We start from the raw sequence: 9,851 nt of genomic DNA, 5'->3' as shown, positions 1-9,851 counted from the left end.
GTTGTAGGGATTCCCAGGGCGGCCAGCAGAGGGCACCTGCGTACCTCCAACCCGGAGGGGGAGGTGTCTTTGCCTGTGCTGACCCAAGGTTTCTCAGAGCAGGAAGTACTTCTATGCCAGCCCAAGGATCCAGTCCCACTGTGGCTGCCCAGGATAGAGAGCCAGAGCTGCGGTTCCAGTAGGTTCTGCTGCCGCCCTGTGGGAGACCCTGGGGGCTTTGCAGCCACTTGGTGCCTCCTGAGGTGCGACTGAGAAAAGCTGCTTTGTTGGGTGAGCGCTGAGGAGGGGGCTCTGGGTGGCTTCCCCAGGACGTGCTGGTAGGTCAGCAGCACAGTCGCTTGCATTCGGGGGCCTGTTCCCCTGGTTCATTCCTCCTTTTCCCTGAGGGTATTTGAACAAGACCTGTTTTACTCAGGGATCCCTGGATTGAGGGGTCCTGCGACGTCTCATCGGAGATGCTGTGGTTGGTTTGTTACAGTTGCAGGCTTGTTTCTGGGGAGAAATGCTGACTCCAATTCAGAGAAATGGGAGCTGCATTCAGTTGGGACAGGAATACAAGAACTGCTGTCAGAACATTCTAGAACGAGGAGCTGAGATCCCACTTTCTGAGTTCTGCTGGAGCCAGAGCCCCAGGTAAAAGCACAGAGTGTCCTCCACTTAAACATGCTTTTATTAATTTTCAATCGTTATTTTTTGCCGACAATGTTACAGTAGTTGGAAATGACTGAAAACTTGACCGGTACTTGATGTCCTAAAACTTCCATTATTTTACTGTTAAATTTACACCTGAAACTTGATTTGTTATAATTATCCTTTCCTGTCTTCCTTGGAAGGAAACTCATCCATAATACCTTTCAAATGTACTCATTATCTCATCTCCTTTTCTTTCTTTCTTTCTTCTTCTTCTTCCTTTTTTTTTTTTTTAAGATTTTATGCCAGGACCACGGGGGTGGGGCGGGGGACGGCAGAGGGAGAAGGTGACTCAACATTGAGCAGGGAGCCTGGCATGGGACTCGATCTCTGGGACCCTGAGATCAAGACCTGAGACAGACGCTTAAGTGACTGAATCATCCAGGCGCCCCAGCATATCTCTTTTCACCTGAGATTGTGAATCACTGTTTGAAGAAAAAGCATGATGGTATTTTTTTTTAAGATATTAAAATAGATGCTTACATCCACTGGTTCATGCACTTCCAAATTTTTTCTTTTATTTTCCTTAGATTCTTATTTCTATTTCAGATATTATATTCCTGTATCTTCCTTAGTTTTACATTCCTCACATGTACTTTCAAAGATCCTTTCCGTCATTTGTCAGAAAGAAGAGAGACCTTTTGATGAGCATGCACCTTTGTATAATTTCAAGATTTGTTGTTTAGGTTTTTAGAAACTTTTCCCGCCCATTTGAAAATATGATCCCACCTTGACAAGTTACATGAAAAGTGTAATCTCCTTGTATCAGTATGATTTCATTTCATTTTACTGTGTTTCTTCATTTGATATTTTATATTTATGTCTAAAACATGAGAATATCTCATAGGTTCACTGAATGTGGAAAACATATGAAATTTTGAAGTTGTGCATATGTGAACTCATAAATGCAGAGAGTTGCCTGTTAAATTAAGGCTATTTGCTGAGCAAGATGCAAGTGACATAAACATTTTGGGGGAAGAAATATTGTCTTCTATTCTTTTACAAACATGCTACAGTTGTTTCATTATCATATATCTGGATAGGAACAATTATTTTTTGTTTTCAATTTTTTATTTAAATTCTACTTAGTTAACATTCAGGATATGGATATGAGCAATCTTATGACAGTATCTTCTTATAATTTATTAATTTAAGAAACTAAACTTATCATTTTTTTCTCCATGATAAGAAAAATCTACAGAAGTATCATTTCTTATGACACAATTCTTTGTTTTTTAAAATTCTATTTAATAATTTGTGAGAGGAAGAGAGATCATGAATGGAAGGGGCGAGGCCGAGTGTGAAGATGAGTCCCTGCTGAGATGGAGCCCGATGCCGGGCTCGATCCCAGGGCCCTGAGAAATGACCTGAGCCGAAGGCAGCTGCTTAACCCACTGAGACACCCGGGTGCCCCTTTATGACGTTATTCTTAATATGACATCTCTTATAATTGAAGATTTCCTCATTGATGGGCTACATCTGTTTTACCATCAATAACCGAGAAGAAGCATTTTCTCTGAATATTCTTTTTTAAAATTATTTTAAATTATTTTTTTATTTTAATTCAATTAGCCAAAGGAATAGCCATCAGTTAAACTAAGGATTAGCCATCATTAGTTTCAGAGGTAGAGTTCAGTGATTCTTCAGTTGCATATAACACCCAGTGCTCATCCCATCATGTGCCCTCCTTAATACCCATCACCCAGTTAACCCCTGCGCCTCACCCACCTCCCCTCCAGCAACCTTCAGTTTGTTTCCTATGGTTAAGAGTCTCTTAGGGTTTGTCTCCCTCGTTGTTTTCATCTTTTTTTTAAATTTTATATTGTTATGTTAATCACCATACATTACATCATTAGTTTTACCTGTAGTGTTCCATGATTCATTGTTTGTGCATAACACCTAGTGCTCCACGCAGAATGTGCCCTCTTTAATACCCATCACCAGGCTAGCCCATCCCGCCACCCGCCTCCCCTCTAGGACCCTCAGTTGTTTTTCAGAGTCCATGGTCTCTCATGGTTTGTCTCCCCCTCCGACTTACTCCCCTTTATTCTTCCCCTCCTGCTATCTTCTTCTTTTTCTTTTTTCTTAATGTATGTTGCATTATTTGTTTCCGAAGTACAGATCTGTGATTCAACAGTCTTGCACAATTCACAGAGCTCACCATAGCACATACCCTCCCCAATGCCTATCACCCAGCCACCCCATCCCTCCCACCCGCCACCACTGCAGCAACACTCAGTTTCTTTCCTGAGATTACGAATTCCTCATATCAGTGAGGTCATATGCTATGTCTTTCTCTGATTGACTTATGTCACTCAGCATAACACCCCCTGTTGCATCGACGTCGTTGCAAATGGCAAGATCTCATTCCTTTGGATGGCTGCATAATATTCCATTGTGTATAATACCACCTCTTCTTTATCCATTCATCTGTCGATGGACATCTTGGCTCTTTCCACAGTTTGGCTATTGTGGACATTGCTGCTATAAACATCGGGGTACGTGTACCCCTTCGGATCCCTACATCTGGATCTTTGTGGTAAATACCCAGTAGTGCAATTGCTGGATCGTATGGTAGCTCTGTTTTCAACTGTTTGAGGAACCTCCATACTGTTTTCCAGAGGGTTTGCACCAGCTTGCATTCCCACCAACAGTGTAGGAGGGTTCCCCTTTCTCCGCAATCCCGCCAACATCTGTTGTTTCCTGACGAGATAATTTTAGCCACTCTGACTGGTGTGAGGTGGTATCTCATCGAGGGTTTGATTTGGATTTCCCTGATGCCAAGCGATGTTGAGCACTTTCTCATGTGTCTGTTGGCCATTTGGATGTCTTCTTTGGACAAATGTCTGTTCATGATTTACACTACACATTTGATTGCCACTGCCCCTGGGCCTCCATTGTTGTTCTGCGCTGCAGGTGTTGAAGGCGTTTATTGTCCTGACGGTGGAATTCGTGTCCCATGTCAGGGACCAGCTCATGGAGGAGCTGCAGCAGCATGTGAAGTCAGTGACAGCCCCGCAGAAGTACCCCAGGAAGGTGAGAGAGGGCCGAGGGATGGCATTTGGTCCCCTCCAGTGGGCCGTGGGCTCTGCTGCCCCAAATCTCATAGGGTGGCTGGGGTGGAGCTTATGTAGCCCATGGAGGGAGCATTTTTCTCTACTGAAGAAGCATTCAACTTAGGGATTTGGGGGGCTCCAATTCCATCAGCGGGAACCTCTATCCTGTGTCAGAAAACGAAAAGGGATCCATGGCTCACAAATCAACCTACAGAAAAAAAATCAGATAAGTGTCTAGAAATATCCAGAAAGTCTATTTGTAATCTTTCTTTCCTTTTTTAAAAGATACATTTATTTATTTTTGAGAGGGAGAGGGTGAGAGGAGAAGGATAAAGTGGGAGGGAGAGAGCGAATCTCAGGTAAGACTCTCTATGGAGCATGGACCCTAACGCAGGGCTTGATCTCATGACCCTGAGATCAACTTGAACCAAAATCAAGAGTCGGACGCTTACGTGAGCCAGGCGCCCCTGAAGGCTATTTGTCATCTTTCAAAATTTGAAAAAGAAAAGCCATCAGGGAAATTCAAATCAAAACCCCATTAAGATACCACCTTACAGTTAGAAGGGCATATATTAAGAAGGCAGGAAACAACAGATGTTGGAGAAGTTGTGGAGAAATGGGAACCCTCTTACACTGGTGGTGGGAATGAAATTGGTGCAGCCACTTTGGAAAACAGTATGCAGGTTCCTCAAAAAGTTACAGTTAGAGCTACCCTATGACCCAGCAATTACACTACTGGGGTATTTACCCCAAAGACACAGATGTAGTGAAAAGAAGGGGCGCATGCACCCCAATGTTCATAGCAGCAATGTCCACACTAGCCAAACTGTGGAAGGAGCCGAGATGCTCTTCAGCAGACAAAGGGATAAAGAAGATGTGGTCCATAAATACAGTGGAATATTACTCAGCCATCAGAAAGGATGAATGCATTTGTATCGACGTGGATAGAACTGGAGGGGATTATGCTAAGTGAAACAAGTCAAGCAGAGAAAGACAGTTATCGTATGGGTTCACTTATTTGTGGAACATAAGGAATAGCATGGAGGACATTAGGAGAAGGAAGGAAAAAATGAAAGGGGGGAATCAGAGTGGAAGATGAACCACGAGAGGCAATGGGCAAAGAAAGAAAACAAAAGAAAAAAACAAATCAACAACGGCCACACATTTCTCAAACCATTAGTCATAGTAAGGAATACATTTTCTTTTTTTCTTTTTTCTTTTGTAGGTTTGGATTAATGTAAATTCAGTTATTCAACATATAATGTAGTATTGGTTTCAGAGGTAGAGGTCAGTGATATCAGTCTTACAGAACACAGAGTGCTCCATACATCATGTGCCCTCCTTAACGCCCGGCACCCAGACACCCCATCCTCCACCCTCCTCCCCTTCAGCAGCCCTCAGTCTCCTTTCTATGATTAAGGAGTCTTTATGTTTGTCTACCTCTCTGATTTCGCCTTGGTTTATTTTTCCCTCTTTTTCCCTATGATCCTCTGTTTTGTTTCTTAAATTCCGTATACTAGTGAGATCATACACTCATTGTCTTTTTCTTTTTTTTTTAAGATTTTATTTATTTTATTTGAGGGAGAGAATGAGAGAGAGAGAGAGAGCATGAGAGGGGAGAGGATCAGAGGGAGAAGCAGACTCCCCGCCGAGCAGGGAGCCCGATGCGGGACTCGATCCCGGGACTCCAGGACCGTGACCAGAGCCGAAGGCAGTCGCTTAAACAACTGAGCCACCCGGGCGCCCTATCTTTTTCTGATTAACTTATTTTGCTTAGCATTATACCCTCTAAACATCCACATTATTGCAAGTGACAGGATTTCATTTCTTTGATGGCTGTGGAATATTCCATTGTGTATATATACCACATCTTATCCATTCATAGCTCCATGGGTCTCTGGGCTCTTTCCATACTTTGACTATTGTGGACATTGCTGCTATGAACATTGGGGTGCAGGGACCCCTTCAGATCACTACATTTTCAACTTTTGGGTAAATACCCAGTAGTGCAATTTCCGGGTAGTAGGGTAGCTCTCCTTGCAACTTCATGGGGAACCTCGATACTGTTTTCCAGTGTGGCTGCAGCAGCTTGCATTCCCACCAACAGTGTAAGCGGTTCCTCTTTCTTCACATCCTCGCCAACAGCTGTCACATCCTGACTTAGTAATTTTAGCCATTCTGACTGGTCTGAGGTGGTATCTCATTGCACTTTTGATTTGTATTTCCCTGATACCAAGTGATGTGGATCATCTTTAAGTGTGTCTGTTTGGCCATTTGGATGTCTTCTTTGGAGAGATGTCTATTCATATCTTCTGCCTATTTCTTGACTGGATTATTTGTTCTTTGGGTGTTGAGTTTGAGAAGGTCTTTACAGATCTTGGATACGAGCCCTTTATTTGTAATGTCATTTACCATATCTTCACCCATTCTCTCAGTTGTCTTTTAGTTTTGTCGACTGTTTCCTTTGTTGTGCAAGGGCTTCTTGTCTTGATGAAGTCCCAATAGTTCATTTTTGCCTTTGGGGATGTATCTAGCAAGAAGTTGCTCTGGCCGAGGTCATAGATGTCATGGCCTGTGTCCTCCTCTAGGATTTTGTTGGTTTCCTCTCTTACATTTTGGGATAGGGATTGCATTGAAGGTAGAATTTGCTCTAGGAAGCATAGATATTTTACTACTAGTTGTTCTTCCAGTCTATGATCATGGAACGTTTTTCCATTTCTTTGTGTCTTTCTCAATTTCTTTCATGAGTATTCTGTAGTTTTCAGAGGACCGGTCCTTTGTTTCTTTGGTTAGTTTTATTCCTTGGTGTCTTCTGATTGTAAGTTCAGTTGTATACGGGATCAACTCCCTAATTACTCTTTCTTCGTTGGCATTGTTTGTGTATAGAAATGCAATTGATTTCTGTGCATTGATTTTATAGCCTGCCACATTGCTGAATTCCTGTATGTGTCTAGCAGTTTTGGGGTGTGGTCTTTTGGGTTTTCCATATAGGGTTTCGTGTCATCTGCAGAGAGTGAAAGTTTGCTTTCTTCTTTGCTGATTCAGATGCCTTTTATTTCTTTTTGTTATCTGACTGCTGAGGCTAGGACAATGTTGAACAGCTGTGGTGATAGTGGACATCCCTGTCATGTTCCTGTCCTTAGGGGAAAAGCTGTCAGTGTTTCCCGATTGAGAAGGAATGGGCTTTTCATGGATGGCTTTTATGATATTGAGGCATGTGCCATCTATCCCTACACTGTGAAGAGTTTTAATCAAGAAAGGATGCTGTACTTGTCCAGTGCTTTTTCTGCATCTATTGACAGGATCCTATGTTTCTTGCCCTTTCTTTTATTAATGTTGTGTATCCCACTGATTGATTTGCACAGGTTGAACCATCCTTGCAGTCCAGAAATAAGGTCCACTTTGTCGTGGTGAATAATCCTTTTAATGGACTGTTGGATCCTATTGGCTAGTATTTGGTGAGAATTTTTGCATCCATGTTCATCAGGTGTATTGGTCTATAATTCTCCTTTTTCGTGGGGGGTCTTTGTCTGGTTTTAGGATTGCGGTGATGCTGTCCTCATAGAAAGAGTTTGGAAGTGTTCCTTCCATTTCTGTGTTTTGACAGCACTTTAGAAGAATGGGTATTAATTCTGCTTTAAATGTTTGGTAGCGTTCCCCTGGGAAGGCGTCTGGCCCTGGGCTCTTGTTTGTTGGGAGATCTTTGATTACTGACTGCTTCAGTTTCCTTGCTGGTTATGGGTCTCTTCAGGTTCTGTATGTCTTCCTAGTTCAGTTTTGGTAGTTTAGACTTCTCCAAGAATGCATCCATTTCTTCCAGATTGCCTAATTTGTTGGCATTTAGTTTCTCTTAATATGTTCTTATAATTGTTTGTATCTTTTGGTGTTAGTTTTGATCTCTCCTCTTTCATTCAGGAGTTTCCTTATTTAGGTCCTTTCTCTTTTCTTTTTGATAAGTCTGGGCAGGGTTTTCTCCATCTTTTTAATTCTTCCAAAGAACCAGCTCCTAGTTTTGTTGATCTGTTCTACTGTTCCTTTGGTTTCTATTTCCTTGATTTCTGCCCTCATCTTATGTCTCTTCTCCTGCTTGTTTCAGGCTTTAATTGAGGTTCTTTCTCCAGCTTCGTTAGGCGTAATGTTAGGTTTGTGTTTTGACACCTTCCTTGTGCATTGAGAAAGGCTTGTAGTGGTATCTCTTTCCCTGTTAGGACTGCCTTTGCTGCATCCCAAAGGTCTTCAGTAGTTGTGTTTTCATTTTCATTTGTTCCCATGAGTTTTTAAGTTCTTCCTTAATTTCCTGGTTGTCCCATTCATTCTTTAGCAAGATGCTCTTTAGTCTCCATGTATTTGAGTTCTTTCCAAATTCCCTCTGCTGATTGAATTCCAATTTCAAAGGATTGTGGTCCAAAAATACGCAGGGACTGATCCCCTCTCTTGTTACCGATTTGTGAGCCAGGATGTGATCAATTCTGGAGAATGTTCCACGTGCACTTGCGAAGAAGGTGTATTCTGTTGCTTTCGGGTGGAATGTTTTGAATATAACTGGGAAGTCCATCTGGTCCAGTGTGTCATTCAAAACCCTTGTTTCCTTGTTGATTTTCTGCTTAGATGATCTGTCCATTGCCTTGAATGGGGTGTTAACATCCCCTACTATCCTTGTATTATTACCGATGTGATTCTTTAATTTTGTTACTAACTGGCTGCCCCCAAGTTCAGGGCATACATATTTACAATTGTTAGAACTTCTTGCCGGATGGACCCTTTAATGATGATGCAGTGTCCTTCCTCATCTCTTCTTACAGTCTTTGATTTTAAATCTAATATAGGGATTGCCACCCCAGCTTTCTTTGGATGTCCATTAGCATGATAAATGGTTTTCCACCCCCTCACTTTCAATCTGGAAGTGTCTTTGTGTCTGAAATGAGTCTCTTTCAGACGGCATATGGATGGGTGTTGTTTCTTCGTTCAATCTGATCCTCTCGGTCTTTTGATTGGGGCATTTAGCCCATTTACATTCAGAGTAACTATTGGAAGATACGAATTTAGTGCCATTGGATTACCTGTAAAGTCACTGTTTCTGTATACTGTCTCTGTTCCTTTCTGGTCTGTGTTACTTTGGGGCTCTCTCTTTGCTTCATGGATCCCTTTTAGTATTTGTTGTAGGGCTGGTTTTTTAATCAGAAGTTCTTTTCATTTCTGTTTGTCCTGGAAGCTGTTTATCTCCCCTTGTATTTTGATGGACATCTTAGCTAGCTAAAGTAATCATGGCTGCCAGTCTTAGGTGTCTCCCATTGTAGGTTAAGGACCTCTTGGCCTGAGCTGCTCTCAAGTGTTTTTCTTTGTCTCTGAGATTTGCAAGTTTCACTATTATCCGTTAGGGTGTAGACCTATTTTCATTGATTTTCAGGGGGATTATCTGTGCCTCTTGGAATTGGATGCCTGTTTTGTCTTCCAGATTAGGGAAGTTTTCTGCTACAATTTGCTCCAACCTGCCTTCTGCCCCTGTCTCTCTCCTCTTCTTCTGGGATCCCAATTATTCTATTATTGTCTCACTTTATGGTATCAGTTATCTCCCGAATTCTCCCCCACATGATCCAGTAGTTCTTTATCTCTCTTTTCCTCAGCTTCTTTCTTCTCCATCATTTTGTCTTCTTTATCCCTAATACTCTGTTCTGCCTCATTTATCCTGGGGCTTAGAGCCTCCATTTTTGATTGCATCTCATTAATAGCCTTTTTGATTTTGACTTGATTAGATTTTAGTTCTTTTGTTTCTCTAGGAAGGGATTCTCTAGTGTCACCTATGCTCTTTTCAAGCCCAGCTAGTTATCTCTCTAATCATTATTCTGTACTCAAGTCCAACATCTTACTTCTGTCCATACCCATGAGGTCCCTGACAATCAGTACTGTGTCTTGTTCTCTTTTTTTGAGGTGAGGTTTTCAATGTTATTCTGTCCGGCAAAGGATTGATGAATGAGAGAACAAAATACTAAAATGCCAACAATGACCCGAGAGAAATATATAGTAAACAGGGTACTGGATCCTGTGTGGATTTTGGTCTGTTTCTTAGAAAACGAGATCCCAAAGTTGTAAAGAAAAAAAAAAACT

The 9,851-nt window shown here is 41.9% G+C and overlaps 1 long non-coding RNA gene across 1 annotated transcript in view; it reads left to right on the top strand.

Moving 5' to 3' along the window:
• The first annotated feature begins 481 nt into the window (after positions 1-481).
• The window catches only part of LOC141372131 (uncharacterized), an 11,052-nt gene continuing 1,682 nt past the window's right edge, over positions 482-9,851 (top strand). The window contains exons 1-2 of the long non-coding RNA XR_012377447.1: positions 482-633; positions 3,607-3,726. This is a non-coding gene — a long non-coding RNA (uncharacterized lncRNA). The remainder of the gene's footprint in view (positions 634-3,606; positions 3,727-9,851) is intronic.

The sequence above is a fragment of the Callorhinus ursinus genome, unplaced genomic scaffold (genome assembly GCF_003265705.2).
Source record: "Callorhinus ursinus isolate GAN/ISIS: 27379988/994484 unplaced genomic scaffold, GSC_fseal_2.0 scaffold1365, whole genome shotgun sequence".
Lineage (NCBI taxonomy): Eukaryota > Metazoa > Chordata > Mammalia > Carnivora > Otariidae > Callorhinus > Callorhinus ursinus.
This window is presented reverse-complemented; position numbering and strand designations above follow the sequence as displayed.